Source organism: Rhinolophus sinicus, linkage group LG02 (assembly GCF_036562045.2).
Source record: "Rhinolophus sinicus isolate RSC01 linkage group LG02, ASM3656204v1, whole genome shotgun sequence".
NCBI classification, from domain to species: domain Eukaryota; kingdom Metazoa; phylum Chordata; class Mammalia; order Chiroptera; family Rhinolophidae; genus Rhinolophus; species Rhinolophus sinicus.
Window position 1 is genome coordinate 100184291 of NC_133752.1, and position 17497 is coordinate 100201787.

General features: G+C 38.9%; 1 protein-coding gene across 6 annotated transcripts in view; it reads right to left on the reverse strand.

Annotated features, from left to right (window-relative positions):
• Window positions 1-17497, reverse strand: part of CELF2 (CUGBP Elav-like family member 2) — a 786847-nt gene that overhangs the window by 332516 nt on the left and 436834 nt on the right. Inside the window, exon 1 of one of the 6 annotated variants that reach the window (XM_074325005.1) lies at window positions 10858-10878. The exons of the other annotated variants lie outside the window; for them this stretch is intronic. The gene's annotated coding sequence lies outside the window, so the exon portion shown is untranslated. Of the gene's footprint in view, window positions 1-10857; window positions 10879-17497 lie in introns of those variants that run through there. 6 annotated transcript variants of the gene reach the window in all.

Below are 17497 nucleotides of genomic sequence, written 5' to 3' on the forward strand. Positions count from 1 at the left end.
ACATGAAGGGTCTTGCCTACCCAGAAACTAGATTAATCTTTACTTTTGTATTTGGTTGGTTTTTATTTTTACTATTTGGTTCATTTAGGATTATTTTGGAGAGGCAACTCCAATCTGAGATGCCCCTCTTTCACAAATAGGCAGTTTTACCAGTATCCGTTTATTACATGATCCATTCTTCCTTGTGGTTTGGGGGGAGTGTTGTGTGTGTTGGTATATCAGATTCTGAGCTGCTGAATTTCTCTGTCATTTCTTATATTGGTGTCTCATTGTTTAAGTAGGAAAATTTGGTAGCATCCAGTATGGCAAGTTACCCTAATTATTATTACTTTCTCTTTGCAAAGGGTAATTCAAGTGGAAGTTTAGAATAACCTTGTCCATTAAAAAAAAAAAAAATGTCTACTGAGATTTTGATGGGTATTTGAATTGAATCCTTAAATTTATTTGGGAAAGTTTAACATCGTTATAGTACTCGCTCTTTCCATCTGGAAACCCAGCCTAACTCTAAGTTTACTAAAATCTTAATTTCTTCCTCTCTCTGGGAGGACTTAATGTTTTCTTCAAATGGTTTCCACATCTGTTACTACTGATTTAAAGTAAACTTATTGATATGAAACATTTTTTATTACACTCTCCTTAAATCCTTAGAGATTTTTAGTTAATTATCTTGGTTTTTTCCTTCTTTATATCATATCATGTGTAAATGATAAAATTTTTTATCTTTGTTTCTAACTAGCATGTCTGTTATTTCAATTCATGTCTTATTGCTATGATCAGAGCTTCCACAACATAATTTAATGAATGATAACTTGTACCTTTGCTCATCTGTCATCCAAAGGTTGGTTTAAGATAGCTGCCTTTTATTAAGTGTTAAAAGTTCCTTTGTATCGCTGGTTGTCTAAGAGTCTTTTTTACCTTCTCCTAGGAATATAAGGGCTTATTATTGAGTATCTTTTGACATCATTTTTTTTCTTATAGGCCTCCTGAGGTGCTGTATTATATTAACATATTTTCCTCAACAAAAACATCTTTTTATTCTTGGCACAAACTGTAAATTGTTATGGAGAATGATTCTTTTCATGTACTCTATCTCTGAATAATGTGAAAGGCCACAAGTTAAAACACCATCTTAACTCGAAATCCCAAAGAATATGTAATTCTTTTTGAGTAAAATGTTAAAAAGTAAATGATGTAACTTGATTTTTAAAGTTTAGGGAACACATTTGATAGAGCCCTGTTCTGACATATTTGTTTTCATTTAATGTACTTCATTCAACTAAGTAGTATATGTTTGCCTTAGTTTACTATAATATTTACAAAAATAGTTTACATTTGGGAAATCTCCAATTTGAGTAAAGACTGTTTTGAATTAGTGAGGTTTTAGTACTTTACCAGAAATGCAGGAAAAAAAAATATCTCTGAAGATCGTTTATAACATTTTCACTAATGACTGAGCAGATATTTTGAAGCTATCAGGCATTTTGCTGTCTGATTTTTGCCGTCAAGAGTCTCTACAGCCTTGCCAATCTTAATTTCTTTCATTAGTACCTTGAAACATGTTTCAAGTAGTAGGATCAAATTGAGATGGCAGAATTTGAAAATTAAAGATCCCCTCTGCCAAGAAGTCTCTCCATGGCTGACCTTCAGAAAATCTCTCAGTGACTTTTAGCTTCTTCACATAAAATAAACAATTTATACACTTCTACAGTGTTCTGTTAATGTTTTCATCAGTTACTCTTTGGATTTATGCCTTCCTACTACCACTGAAAGTCCTCAGGGCAGGGGGCCTTCGCTGAGTGCAGTGCCCCCCCCTTATGTACTCATATTACCCATTATACGTAGCAATAGGAATACATGGCCATGTGATGTGACTGCTAGCATTCATTTCATACATTCCTCCCAGAAAGTCTAACCATGCTGCTGTGATATAGGCATGGGAAGATCTGTTGAATTACCCATTAAGTTGCAAGTGTGCTTTGAACCCTTAAATTCATTAATTCAATTTATTATTATTATTTTTTTAGTCACTGAGTAGCTGTTGTGTTCATGGAACTATATTACAGTATAAAGATACTCAGTCTGATTATGCACAACTCCTTTCTCCTTCCTGATTAAATTAAAATTTTAATTTCTATTAACTGGGTATCAATATCTAACTAATTTTAATATTTTAAAAACTACTTAAAAACCACCCATCCTCCTTTCACCTTTAATGTGATGCATTTAGCTCACATGAAAATCCATAAAAACCTATGAACTAAATAGTAGCAGGAAGATGTAATAAAGTAGATAAATCTTTACAAAAGTAATCAGACTCACGTAAAACTTAACTATGTCCATATTATAAAATATCTTCCTTAGATATTAGATATCAGATATTAGAGGGGGAAAAGCTACTTTTGCCTATCCTAGAGTGCAGCAAATTATATGGGAATTAATATTTTTAATTCTTTGTTTTCATAATTTGAAATATACATAGAACATACTCTATGTTTTTTTTTTAAGGTTTACACTAAATGGATAGTTCCATTGTTAGTGTATGGTGTAAGGAAATGAAGAAAAGTGAAAATTAATTATCTATGAAGTTTTTAAAAGTTCCACCAGAAAGGGAAAAAAAACACACAAAACTATATGAATGATTAGCATTCTCTCTCAAATGGAGTTATGTTTCTGTAGTTTGATCTCAACAGAGAAACTATTTTAACTAGAATTTCTAGATGGTAAGTCCACAAATTTCCTAGGGGTTGGGGAAAGAGTCCAAACTTGACAACAAACACAGCCTGCATACTCCTTACAAGGCTGACAGGATAAGGTCAATGCCCATTGGTTGCCCAGGAATGGACCCCCACCCCCAATCAGTGTGGTCATCGTCATGACAACATTGAGATGCAGCCTCCTTAGTACACATTCATCATCTTTAGAAAGATGGAGGAAAAGGAGAGGAAAAGAGAAAGTGAGGAATCGGCTTTCAAAGTAGAAAGCTCTAACTCTTTCTTTGATATATTATGACAATGGCTAGGAGAAAGGTTTAAAAGTGGTTGCTGGTCATTCCAAATGTCACCAAGGACCCTGTTTCTACCATGAACCAAACTCCAACGCACAGCATCGAAATCCTTACAAAAGGAAGCTTGTAAAAGATGATTACCAACTGCATATATGGAGACAATGCGCTCTTTGTGGTCAATTAAAACGCAAGAATAGTCTGTAGTGGGGCGTCTTACAAAGGAGCCCTTTCTTCTCAGTACTTTACATAAAGGCAGATCTATCAAACTTATGATAATGCATTGCCATGCTGATTTAATTGTCAATTTTAAATTACTTAAGTGTACTTTAATGATCTATAAAAAGCCTTACATATTTTTTTTTTTTTACCTCTAATAGCTATTAATGGTTGTTAAAGAAAATGAAACCACTTTACTGAAATGTAATGTGGGGGTTTATTAAGAGTTAGTTTTCAAAATGATAAAATGTTATCACAAAAGTGTGAACCCCTGTACATTTTAATATTCTTGAGTAGGTCAATCTTCATTCCACTGAAAGAACATTTCCTCCAAACTGCACACAATTACATTTTAAACATCTACATGTATAATACATATAGAATAAATTTTATCGAATTCCCAGTCAAAATACTTCTTCAGAAGTTAGAAAAGGAATGGAGGCAACATAGCATTACATTTCCTCCCAAAGTTTCAGAAGATTTGAAATAACATATATATTTCCACAAAAGAAGTGTAATTAATATGCGTATATTAAAATAATGTTTTAATATGCTAGAAGATTTTACTAATTAAACAAATTATGTGGTGAATCCCTTTAAGAGAGAAGAGTCATTTTATAAGCAAATTGTATTTCCTAGTATAGCTCTTTGTAAGCCTGACGTTTCTGGACAGAGTATGTTTAAAGGGAGACACACTCGTCCTGCTCTAAGGATTACTGAACATACACAGCGGCATCCACAAAATGGATCGTTCCCTATCCTCTAGGACTCCAATTAGACAAGGAACTATAATGAATATAAAATTAACTATAATTAGAATCAGAATAAAACAGCATCGGGCTTATGTCCACATAACCCAAAGTAATTTAGCGACTTTACAATTATCTGTTTAACTTGTAGCTGTAAGACAGTCAAATAAGCCAAACAGTCAAAGCCAAATAGCTACTTTAGATTCTTAATTATTTTATTTGGCTGCTTGCATTGATCATATTAAATAGCTATCAAATCTTTATTTAATTTTCTATTTGATGATTGAATATGAAGTGTAACAGAAAGATGATTTTAGAGGAAGTTAAAGCACAGAGTCAAATTCTGACTCAATGACCATCTGTGTTTCCTTGAGCAAGTTTCTTATCTGCACATATTTCCGCATCTCTAAACTGTGGATCATGCATACCTTACATAAAAATGTTACCAAGATAAAATAATGGAACAGATGTCAAGAACCTTCACATAACAGATACTTCATAAGGGTTACTGTTCCTTATCAGCTGTTTTTTTGACCTGAGTCCTTAAAAAATCTGCAAACTCATGTAGCTGAGTTTTCCATTGTTACTTAATAGTTCAGTAATTGAACATACAAATACATGCAAATTGAAATGCTGGTTCCTAAGTCCTTGAGGATAAGAATAAAAATCTACATTAGAAAATATGTACCTTAAATAGGCAATCAAACATTGTAGCTTGAACTGTTGGGTCCACTAGAAGAACTATACTATATATGTGTTTGCTCTTTGGTTCTTTAGGTTAGGGAGGATGTGTCAACTTAGGCACAGGTAACATACTGAATACCATCTGCCAAACACCCTGTTTATTTTACTGTGATGTGTGCATGTAATACTACGTGGGAATGCATACTTCTTAAGGAAAAACATCTAAAGAACATTGTTCGAATGTATCATTCATTTTATTTAATATTTTCACCTTGTACAAGCCCATGTGTCTGAATTCATCTTCTGAAAAACTGGGAAAAAATAGCTTGAAAAAGGGCTTAAATCACTTTAAAAAATTAGTACCTCAGCTAACCTGATGGGTTAAGATGCATTTTTGAAGTCAGGAAAGGGTTAATAACCCCATTAATACAGCAAAACTGTTGGGGTTACTTCTTCAGCATATAATCCTGGCAACATACTTTTTGACAATTTAAATGACTAAATCTAGAAGCAGCGTATTCCTGTACAATTTCAAACACGAAAAAAATTGAGGAAAGCTCTAATAGACCATAAGAAATGAAAGTAACTTCAAAACCAAAATCATTTTAGAAACTGAAGAGTTGAGGTAGTTATAAACAAGAATGGGAAAACTGGCAAGTGCTTGATACATTAATTAGCTTTAAAATCGCTGTGGGAAAATGTTAACACTCAAGTTGCCTGAATGAATATACCTCAGGTCATAAAATGCATCTAGTCTGGATATGGAACCAACTTCTTCCCTCCAGATCAAAGCTGAAAGCACAGGGTAATAAGAAGGTGTTAACATCCTCATTTGAGGAGGAGCTCTTCCCTGGACTAAATCCCTATTTGCTTTGGCCTGGCCTTCCTCCTGGGCCTCTAGTCTGGGGAGCCGCGTTCTGGTCTCCCATCTTTTCTCCAAGGGACCCAGAAGCTGAATGATTAACCTCACCTGTGTCCCAAGACAGCCAGTTTCAGAAATTTCTGTAGCAGCTAATGATTCATTTTCCAAGTTAGTTTGGAAGCTGGTGTTCTTTTGTCAGTTTAGAAATATAACATGAGGGGTGTGTATCTGCGGGGTTCTGGGTCATCAGAAGACCTGCTACATCTCTACTCATGATTTCTATGTGACACCAGGTACCAGGAGTTTTGATTGCCAGGTGGCCAGGAAATAGAGGAGGTGGCCTACAAACCTATTGGAGCAGAGGCTTAGAAAAGTGGCAGACGAAGGTTTAAACCCCGAGTAACTGTGTGGTCTCTTTAAGTCTGTTTTCTCATTTCTAAGATGTGAATAATACAATTTTACCTTTCTAATAGAGTAGAGAGGATTAAACGAGGAAATGCATGAAAAGAGCTTGGACAATGCCTGGCACATAGAAAGTGCCCCAAAACATTAGCAATTCTTATTATTTCTATAATATCTCGCTAAGAAAGGGTTAGTGCAAAATGTAATAAAATTAGCAAAATCCTAGAAAGGAGAGTAGCGATGGCCAGCCCTGTTAAAAATACCTGCCATTTCTAAGAGTCATGGTGAAAATAACACGTGAACAATAGACAACTGTGCATATAGTTTTGTTATTTATAAAACAGGTATACAAACCCAGTATTTTAAAAATATGGATGCCAATGTGTGAAGGACTTATTCCTGTAGATACAGATTCCCCAACCTTGAATGTATTAGACTATATGCAGTGTACTTCTTCCAGCTATTACTTTTTAGTGCTCGCAAAATGCAGCATCAGTTGGGTATTGCTAAGTACGTGGCAAAGGCCAATAAACGTTTTTGGCAGTGGGTACAGTCTAGTGAGCTCATTCCCCATGTGTAGTGTTTGAACAAATCACATTGTCCTGACATCCACTCTGCCTAAAGGGCCAAGACCTTTGTTTACAGGTATTTTATAGAAGTCTACATAATACAGTGGAAGAAAGGAATGGAATAAGTAGGAAACATTCATTCTTTCAACAATATTTATTAGGCACCTAATGTATACCAGCTCTGGGAATTAGGTTGACATGTCACAAGCGCATGAGTGCCGGATGTGCCATTCACCTATAATCCCCATGAGCTAGTAGTTCAGGATTTTGTGACAATCTTTGTCGTAAAAACCTATGTGTAAATACAGACAAATTAACATGTGATCTCATGACATGTAATGAGTAGTGGAATTAAAAGAAAAAGAGAAAAGGAGGGCAAATGATGAGAGAGGGTGGGGGTGGGTTAAAGGATATTTTATATGTGCTGATAAAGGAAGGCCTTTCAGAAGGAGGGACGTTAGAGCAGATACTTGACTAACAAGTGTGTGTGGGTATGTGTGTGTGTTTGTGTGTGTGTGTGTGTGTGAGAGAGAGAGAGAGAGAGAGAGAGAGAGAGAGAGAGAGAGACAGAGAGAGACAGAGAGAGAGACAGAGAGCACATGAGCCACAGGAAAAGCATTCCAGTTTGGGGAAAGGCAAGTACAGGCTCCTGAGGCAGGACCGAGTTGGCTTTTGAGAGCCCTGAAGGTGACCAGCGCAGCTGAGCAGAGGGAGCTAAGCAGAGTGTGGTAAGAAAAAGCCTGGCAGTGGGAAGCGGAGACTTCGTAGGACACAGTGAAAATGGAGATAGATCAGAGTCTAAGATACTGAAGACCTCTGAACATACTATCCCTTGTCAAATAAGACGAATACCCTCTTGGGAAGAAAAAGAAAAAAAGATACAGCTTCTTTTAAATAAACTGTTACATCTGTAAAGATAAAACTGTGTAATTTGGGAAGAGAAACTAATGTGCAGCAAGAGAGAGCAGCAGTAAAGACCCTGGGACAGTAGGAATAAAAGTCACACCAAGGCTGGATGAGTCCTGCATGTCATCTTTTGCTTTTGCTGCCTGTGCTTTCAGGGTCACATCCATGAAATCGTTGCCAAGACCAATGTCATGAAGCTCTACCCCATCTTTCTTCTAGGAGTTTTACCATTTCAGGTCCTATGTTTAAGTCTTTAATCCCCTTGCGTTGACTTGTGGGTGTGCTGCAAGCTAAAGGTCCCAACACTTCTGCACAGTCAAGGAAACAACCAACAGAATGAAAAACTGACCTACGGAACAGGAGAAAAACGTCTGCAAACCATGTGTTTGACAAGGAGTTAATTTCCAAAATATGTAAGGAACTCCTATATTTCAATAGCAAAACTAATAAACAAGCAAAAAACTAACAACTGGATTTAAAAAATAGGCGAAAGACGTGGACAGACATTTCTCCAAAGAGGACCTGCAGATGGCCAAGCGGTACACGAAAAGATGCTCAACATCACTGATCATCAGGGAAATGCAAATGAAAACCATACTGAGACATCACTTCACACCTTTTAGGATAGTAATTATAAAAAACAAAACAAAACAAAAGAACCAAAAAAAACAAAAGACAACAAGCTATGGAAAAGATGTGGAGATAAACTGGAACCCAAAAAGGCATAGCTGCTGTGAAAACCAGTATGGAGAGTCCTCAAAAAATTAAAACTAGAACTACCACGTGATCCAGCAATCCCACTTCAGGGTATTTACCTAAAAGAATTGAAATCGGGATCTCAAAGAGATATTAGCACTCCCATGTCCATTTTAGCATTATTCACAATAGCTAAGATGTGGAAACAACCTAAATGTCCACTGATGGTTGAATGGATAAAGAAAATGTGCACGCGCGCACACACATACACACCCACACACACACTCACACAGGAATATCATTCAGCCTTAAAAAAAGAATTCTGCAATATGTGACAACATGAATCAACTTTGAGGACATTATGCTGAGATAAGCCAGTCACAGGAAGACAAATACCGTGTGATTCCACTTATATGCGGAATCTAAAATAGTTAAATTCACAGAAGGAGATTGTAGAATGTGGTCGCCAGGTTCTGGAGGAGGAGGGGATGGCGAGTTACTAATCAATGGGCATAAAGTGTCAGTCATGCAGGATGAGTGACCTGGAGGTCTGCCGTACACCGCCCGCCGACAGTCACAGGACTGGGCTGCACACTTAAAAATCTATTAGGTGGAACCTCTGATTGCTCCTCCGTGGTTACTGTTCTTTGACGTGTGAAGCTACCGCAATTTCTCTTTCCTTGTATTCATCTCTCCTTCCTGTTTTTAGTAAGTTATTAGGAAAAAGAAAAAGTCAGATGTCTTTTAGTTGAATTATGAGGCCCAGCGTCCTGCTTGCCAACTGCTTACTTAACACAGCCTTATTTGTCCCCTTTGGTTTGCCTCCACAAGTGCTGTCAACAGTCTCTTGAAAATGCCCTTTACTTTCTTAAAGCAATCATGCTAACAAAAAACAACCATGGTAACAAAAAGGACCTGAGACATAGTTACTAAAATCTTTGCAATTAGAGTTTTCCTTTAGATTTATTATCAGCAATACTCCACTTCCCTCCATTTCAGAAGTTTTACGAAATACGTATGTTCTGATGTAGTTCTTTTACAGGCATCATAAAGTTTGATTTGCTCTTTAGCTGAGGCACTTTGCAAATTATAAAGTTATAATTCAATGTGATTTTTATTGCAATTGTTATTATCATTAACGATGATTTAAGCAATTCCCACAGCTCTCCGCTATCATGGCTTCTTGGATTTACAACCTAACGTTTGCTGCTGCTCAGTGACTGTCTGGGCCTCCTCTTCTCTGGACAGTTAGAAGGTACATGCCTGGAGCCAAGAGAACAGAAATGATACCACTCACTCTGTTGCAAAATGCAGAGGTGCAGGAAGGACCCCAAACACACTCTGTCTTGGTCTTTCCTTGCTCTCAGGCTGCCCTGTTTCAATCACCTTTTCTCCTGGAAAATAGTGGCCAAACCAGGGGCCAGAAAGTGAACAGAGGAACTTCGAGGGCAAAGAAGAGACTAGAACTTGAAAGCTGGAGTAGTTTCCAGAGTTTTAGAAATAAGAAGCCTGGAATCTTGGAAACGGGCTCTGAGGTAACCACAAAGTCAGGCCTACCAAGGAGCCAAAACTGCCCAGTTACTGACTTCTCAAAAGGCATGAAATCCACTTACATAAGGCTCTCCTTGTTCATGAATATTTTTGTTAGTTTTCCTCTTATGCATCAGTAATACTGATATTATTTGAACAGTGGCTTTTAAAAGTGTCCCTTTCTATTTTTGTAACTCTTTTTCTCCTCTTTTCATAGCCAGTTTTCAGGCTTAGGGTAATAGCCTCCAACGTAATCGGTAGCTGTTGAGTCTTGCCAATTTTTCCTGCCCCCTTCTTCCTGGGCAATTGCTAGATATGGTTCTGGTATTCCATTCATAAGCTACTATAATATTCCAAATTGTTTTATTGCATTCTTGGCATGTATAGTACGACTTCTGAGTTCTAATTCAGTCGATGACTCCGGACACTGCTTCCCTTTAGTTGCCAGTCTCCTGTCATCTTTGTGTCTTGAAAATACAAAAGCACCTCAGAGACCTAAGTGCTATAGCGAATGCTATTCATTGAGGTCATCAATAAAAACTTAAGCATAAACAAAAAATCTTGAGCTAGACTACTCTCTCACACAGCTTTCTAAGAAGAAGCAAATCCTATCTGATTAACATTTGATTGCTTTCCCCCAAGACTTTCATTATCGAGATACAGGAAGGCAGTGAAATGGTTAAACAAAGAGAGATGGATTTTGCAAAACATGAGGCTAACATTGGATTTTCGTTTTCTGAATAAATGAACAATGGTATAAAACCAGTGTCTTGGGAAGTATGGAAATGTTCTGAGAACAGTTATTCTATTTTGATTTTTGAATTGTATAATTTCAATGGTGATTTCATAGAAACATTTTTGTAAATCTATTAACAAATTCAAAAAAGAATCATCTAATGTTAACCACCTGTCTCTGAAAAGAAAAAAAAGAAATACTTATACCTTCGTTAGTGCATTCACTTCCGCATAATAGGAAAACAGCAGCTAAAATTTATTGAGCATTTACTTCCTGCACCAGACACTGGTTTTAACTCTTTGTAGGTAAGACATTTACTCCTCACAACAATCCTAGGAGATTGGGATTATAGATCTCCCTGTTTTACAGAAGAAGAATCTGAGCCCCGAGGAGTTTCACATCATGTTCAAGGCCATTTACCCATGAAGCACTGGAGGCAGAATTTGATCCTGACCCAACTCCAGGGCACACAACATTGAACTACCAATCACGCAATAATGTACCTGAGTAAGCCCAGTGAAGACAGTGCACAAAATCCTTCTATCTTCCTTTAAGAAAATTGCAGTTTTCCCCTATAATTTCAGAAAAAGAGATGACATTCAGAAAAATGCTTTCTTTCTATTTCTGTGCTTTGGAATATCTAAATTGACTCACTCCTAATCTTTAAAATTTGTACATCTCACACCAGGAAAGACAGTCGGAGAAGGGAACATTTCATTCCCAAGTGACATTCTGAGTTTAAATACCCTTTGCAACAGCCTTGTTTTGGAAGATCTCAGTGGTTGCACATGAACCAGGCAGATGTCGACGATGAGTGTACTGTGTACAATATTCACCCGAGACTGAAAACACTCCTTGCTGATACAGTCTTTAGAAACACCACGCAAACACCATTGGACCTGCCACATCCCTAAGTGTCTGTGTAAACGCGTCTGACACAACAGATGTTCGGGGCTCTTGCTGTTTGTTGCTCCCTTTGAATAACAAAATGACTTGGAGGGAGTTGAGGTTCCCCTCACCTTTCCAGGACAGTTTCAGTTTTCATCCTCACTGAAACTTCCCAAAGGAGCCTTAGACACAGTGCAGGTCCTGGAATCCACCTGTGGCTCCGGACAGGTTTCTGCAGGTGTTTCCCTGTGGAAAGCTGTCAAGAGTTGGTCCGAATCAGGGCAATGCTCCTGACACAAGGAAATTAACCGGAGGGAACTTTTAGGTGACAGAATGTCTTTCCAGATCTGTAGGTGGAATGTGTACTCAGAAATAACTCAGTGGTGGGAACAGCAGAAAAACTAAGGCTGAGCAGTGCAGGCAGAACACTGGAAAATGCACAGTAAGTGATGAGAAGTGACATACACACCGGGGGCCCAGAGAGAGAACCAGGGTGGCCAATGAGCAGCATTTTGAATTCCCTCAAGAGAAGAGAGGGGAAATTTCTAGAAGCTAGAGTCTGGAAGGCAAGGGAAAACAGCATCCCATAATGCCAGGTCAGCCACAGCACGGATGATCAGTACCTTAGGTCTATAAGCACTGTGCCAGTTCCAAAGCCTCACTAGCTGCAGTGTGTCACTGGGCTGGTTAGGGACGGGGGACTGCAACGTGGAACCAAAAGAGGGAAGAAAAGAGAAGAAGAACAAAATTAAAGGTGGTTTCAATTTCCCTCCCTGAAACTACAGACATGTGAAAGGGAAAGGGTAAAATAGCTTAACGTAGAAAGAATCACCAAGCCTGACAGGAGAGGAGACATGTTCATTTCATGAAGATTGAGACAGACACAAACTCTGTCTGCAGCACAGCCTTGCAATGCTCAGAAGAAGCCTTAGATTGCAGTGAGAGACCCACATTCTAAACTTGGCTTAATAAGTGACCAACTGTGGAGCGCTGGGCGTGTCACGTACCACACCCAAGCCCACGTGTCCTTATCTGCAAAGCAGGAGTAACAGGATCTATATTCGCAAATGCATCTGTGGAATTGCTTGGCATTTCGGAGGCATGCAAAAATGTCAGCTGAAAATGATAATCAGATTCCTCGTAGCCAATCACCTACCAATGCTTTCCAGTATAACCAATTCAAGTCTAAGAGCTCCATGAGTTAGATGTTGTTCCTATTCTACAAGTAAGGAAAAATTGAAACTGAGTGGTCAGGTCTCTGAACTTCTGATCCCTGGATCTTTTTATTGGAGAATAAGTCATTTAAATAATGTGTCCCAAGTCACACAGCTAGAAAACAGATGAGAGACAACATTGTCTATACATTTTACCATTGGTGAAAACTAAAACTTGCTGGCTTTCTTTGTCACCCTCAATCTGCTGTTGATTACAACAAGTGGCTCTTACTCATTTTCAGATAAATACCTAAATAGTGTTCTGCCAATGTGGGAAGATACATTTTTGAGTCAGAACAATGTAAAACTACTATATACTTTATGGTAAAAAGAGAAGCTTGACTCTCTATCGTGATCTGAAAATTAACTTCAGTCTTGGTTCATGAGAATTTGCCTAGGCAGGACCCAATATTTCTTTAAGACGTTATCTTCTGTTTAGTTACCACAGTTGAGAGGTGGGACTAGGGAAAATAGCAACACAGCAAGCATTTCTCCTCTTTTCACAAACAGTAAATTGCTCTCTATAATCACATAGCCAGAGGCATAGCTTAGTGCACTGAGCTTCAAGTTTGCTATGCTGAGGCTGTTTAAAACCTCAAGTTCAAATCCCAGCAGAGTCTGTATGACTCTTCATCATCTTGAGTTTAATCAATTACATTTCATAGATTTTTATTATGGGAGAGCCTCGAGGCTTTATAACCCAAATCCGGTTTATCTTATGGAGACTCTAAATTACCATGTATTTTTTTAATTTATGTAACTATTGAATTCCAGGCATATAGTCTCTGACATCTTCCCAGCACTTAAGAGAAAAAATTATGTGAAAACTCTTAATTAAGATGAGAGTATTTTGGTGGAATCATGAGCATATTATTAAAATATGTGACCTGCCAGTACTGGTGAAGGAAGGGGTGTAGAAGAGATCCAGTCCACGAAGCAAAGATGAATCCAACATAGTAAATGACAGTAACCACCATTTACTGAACGACCATCATGTGCTTGGCACTTAACGCGCACTATCTCATTCAATCGTCACGGCTGCCCTGGAAGGTAGATATTTTCCATACTCGGTTTACAGAGCATGCTAAATGTGCTGTCCAAAGTCACATGATCTGAAGTGAGAGAACAGGGATATACACATAGCTATGTCTGAACCCAAGTTCATGAGGGTCCCCCCCTTTTTTTAATTGGGGAATATTGGGGAACAGTGTATTTCTCCAGGGCCCATCAGCTCCAAGTCGTTGTCCTTCAATCTAGTTGTGGAGGGCGCAGCTCAGCTCCATGTCCAGTTGCCATTTTTAATCTTTAGTTGCAGGGGGCATAGCCCACCATCCCATGCAGGAATTGAATGGGCAACCCTGTTGTTGAGAGCTCGTGCTCTAACCAACTGAGCCATCTGGCCGACCCATGAGGTTCCCTTTGCCTACACTGCTCTGCAATCACTGTATGTCTAATCAGAAAATAAAAATGAAGTGTGGGGAAGGCACCAAAACACGGAGTTGTGAAGTGAAAGCCCAAAGCAGGAAGGCAGTGGGACCCAGAGACTCAAGAAGAAAACCTGGGTCAAACTGTCATAATTTTATATCAAGACTGTCTCTAAAGAGCTGGTGGCTGACCTTCCCCATCTTGGTGCCTCACCCACAGGGTGAGGAGGCAGGATTATGGGCATGGTCTCCAGAAGAGCCCGATGGGGGCAAAATTAACAACATCATGGGCAAAATTCTTACACTCAGTGGAATGCCCACTCTCCTGAGAGGGCATGCCCTGGGGAGCTGGGCTCCCAAAATAATCCCATCTGGGAATATGTTTCTTCTGCTTTGTCTAACCATTGCCTTAAGTTTCTGTATTCTTTGCCATTAAAGAAACACTCTGTCCTCTATTCACAGCTTTCCACTGATCACGTGATCATCCTGTTGTGACAATCTTGCAGTGCTGACTGAGCTGAGAATGAAGCCACACAAAACTGATTGTGCCCCCACCTTTTCTGATGAGGGTGACTCTGTGGCTGCCACTAACTGACACCATCTATTCAGGAACAGAAACAGGCCAAAAATGAGGGGTAGGAGTGGAAATCACCATGTCAATTTGAGACATGTTGAGTTTGAATTGAATCTCATGCAAGTAAAGAGATTATCTAGGAGTATCCAGGGGGAGATGTATGGTTAGAAAACTGGATATGTGAGTCTGAAGTACATGGGAAGTTCAATACCAGAGACCTAGTCTGAGAATCATCAGTATTTACGAGATGAAATTAATACCATACAGAGAATGAACTGAGCTCAGGAAGACAACTATAGAGATGAGAGAACCATGGGGATGGGGGTGGGGTGGGGACAGAAATGAAGGAATCAGGTTTAAAGAGCAGCGTTTCCCAAAGGGTATTCCTAGTTTTATCATAAGCTGAGTTTTACAGATTAAAGTAAAACTGGCTTGCTAATTTGTATCGTAAATCGTTAAAGGTGATTATAGTATGTAGAGCTTTCTAAAATTATTTGACCACAGAAGTCTTCATTTTACATAAAAACCTATGCCTACCTCTCAAAACTGATGGTCCTTGGGGCATACTTTGGGGAAACCTAGAGTGAGTTTCCTCAAACAAGAAACTATCTGCAACATCTGTATCACGAAGAGATATGACGTATGAGGGCTCCATAAGGGCTGCATCTGGACAATTAGCGAGTCCTGGATTGCCTGTATCAGAGCAGTATGGAGGAACAGTGAGGACAGAGGCAAGGTGGCAAGGGACTGACCAATATATAAGAAGTGAGGATGTGAAAACGGTGCATGTTGATTACTCTTCCGAGACACTCAAGTTTGAAAGACAAGACACAGAGGACAGGAACTAGAAAGGATGTAGCATCAGCGGGATATTTCAGGATGAGAGAGCTTTGTGCAAATTTATAAGCAGAAAGGAAAAAACCAGAGAGAAAAAAGCCAAGAATATGTGAATGAGAGACAGGGGTGAAGGGATAAGTGCTGGAGCAAGGTAATGAGCATATGGAAAGGAAGCAGACGTACGTTGGAATACAGGGAGTGTGCACGTAAAGTGCTCCTCTATGAGCATACAGAGGGGGAGCGCAGTACAGATTAGGACGACGGGGCCAGCCTCCTCATAAGAGGTCGGCTTTGACTTGGTCCTGGAAGGAGCAAAGGAGCAGGAGGGAAGCAGAGGAGACAGGCATTTAGAAAATGAAAGCCACTGCAAAGGGGCAGGAGCCAGAAGAAAAGGTGCGGGAGAGCTAAAGAACAGAGTGTGCCCAACAAAGGACATTTGGGACTGGCGTCCTAGCACTTTTCAGTTTGAGCTAGTTCTCGGTACATGTCATCGGTGCCATGGAACAGGATGTCAACTGACTACAGGATCCTTAACACTGACGTGCTTCATCCATCCTGTCATTTGTAATTGGGGGCCCTATTTTATTCCTTGATTCCCAGTGTCTAAAGTTACACAACCCAATTTTTCTATTAAAAAGAGAAAAGAGAGTCAAGAAACACACAGTTTATTTTTGGTGAATTGAAGAATTAAGTGGACAAGCCAAGCCAAAACCAACCAAAATCTTATGAGCTAAGAAATTATATGTTGTTTATTTTGCTAATGTGGAACTAAGAGTTGAGTCAAGTGACTTATGCAAGACCAGAATCTGGAACAAGAAGTTTGTAATATCACTGAACAAGATTATATTTTCCACCTTGTTGGAGTCACATCTTTTTCTAGACAAGAAAAACGGGAGTTGTTCTTGGTGATTACTGTTTACCACTTAAAGGTATGAAATCATCAGTGTTTTTGGTAATAGACTTAAAAACAATTATTTGAAGAGGTTTTCTTGCCTGTGCAATTCAAAGCAAGAAGTCCCTGCCTGTCTGCTGTTTTTAGGAGGAAGCATGAATACTGCGGTTTGGACATATTCAGAAGACGTTTCCACAAAACGGTTTTGTTCTTGGCGAACTGCATAAACAAAAGCTTCTCAGTTGTTTTCCTCTATAACACTGCATTTCAATGCTTTAGCTAAAGTTATATTAAAAAATAATGACAGAAGTGGAAATGATTCTGTATTAAAGGTGTTGTTTTAATCAGGCTGCCCCGCTCAGTAGCTTCATGATACCTCCTTGTTAGTCTCCGCTAACAGCTGGGGAAGGTTGGTCCCCTTCTGAAACAAGTATTTAAACAACAATTATTAGGTGGCAAATTGGTAACCTATAAACCAGCATCAGCGAACATCCCATTGAAAACAGGACAATTAAATGTACATATCTTTAATTGCCACAGACAATTAAGCTTATCTAAGGATAAGTATCTTCATTTATGCGGGAAAAGCTTCTATAAATAGACCTCAAGTAACTACACATTATTTCAGATGTATAACTGAGGGAACTCATCTGTATTTCATATTCTGAGGCAAAGAAGAGACCATTCCTTCCTTTTTGTGTAGTGGGTGGGTGAATGAATGAATGTGCCTAGGAGTATGAGTGTGTGTGTGTGTGTGTGTGTGTGTGTGTGTGCTAGAGAGAGAGAGCAAGAGCAAGAAACAGAGAGAGAGAGAGAGAGAGAGAGAGAGAGAGAGAGAGAGAGGCAATATTGTTTGCATAGCAAAATAGGAACCTTTGTAGTTTGTTCACTATTGTTATGTAAACTAAGAGGATAGCCTCGTTCATCTACAGGCAATTAATTGCCTTACTTAATGGCTAAATCTCCATTTCACATAAGAAAATTCACCTTCGGGAAATACTGGGAGCTCCTACTAGTCACAGTTCCTAGAGACACCTCACCGCTTGTGTCCACCTGTAGCCTGTCTGTGACTTACTGGAATTCACTCCATGCCTTCTGGGGTTTGCCCAACTCCCACACTTTGAAACTGTCTGGATACTTTCGTTATAACCATAATCATTCGCGTAGCTGTTCTCTCAGAAAAACCAAGGTCGTTATACATCTCATTTGTGTTTGTAGGGCTGCTTAATGTATTTTCATTCTGAACAAGGGAAAAAAAAGTCTTTTATTCTTGGAGTCATTATCTTATTACGAATTGTAACTCCAGTCATTAGC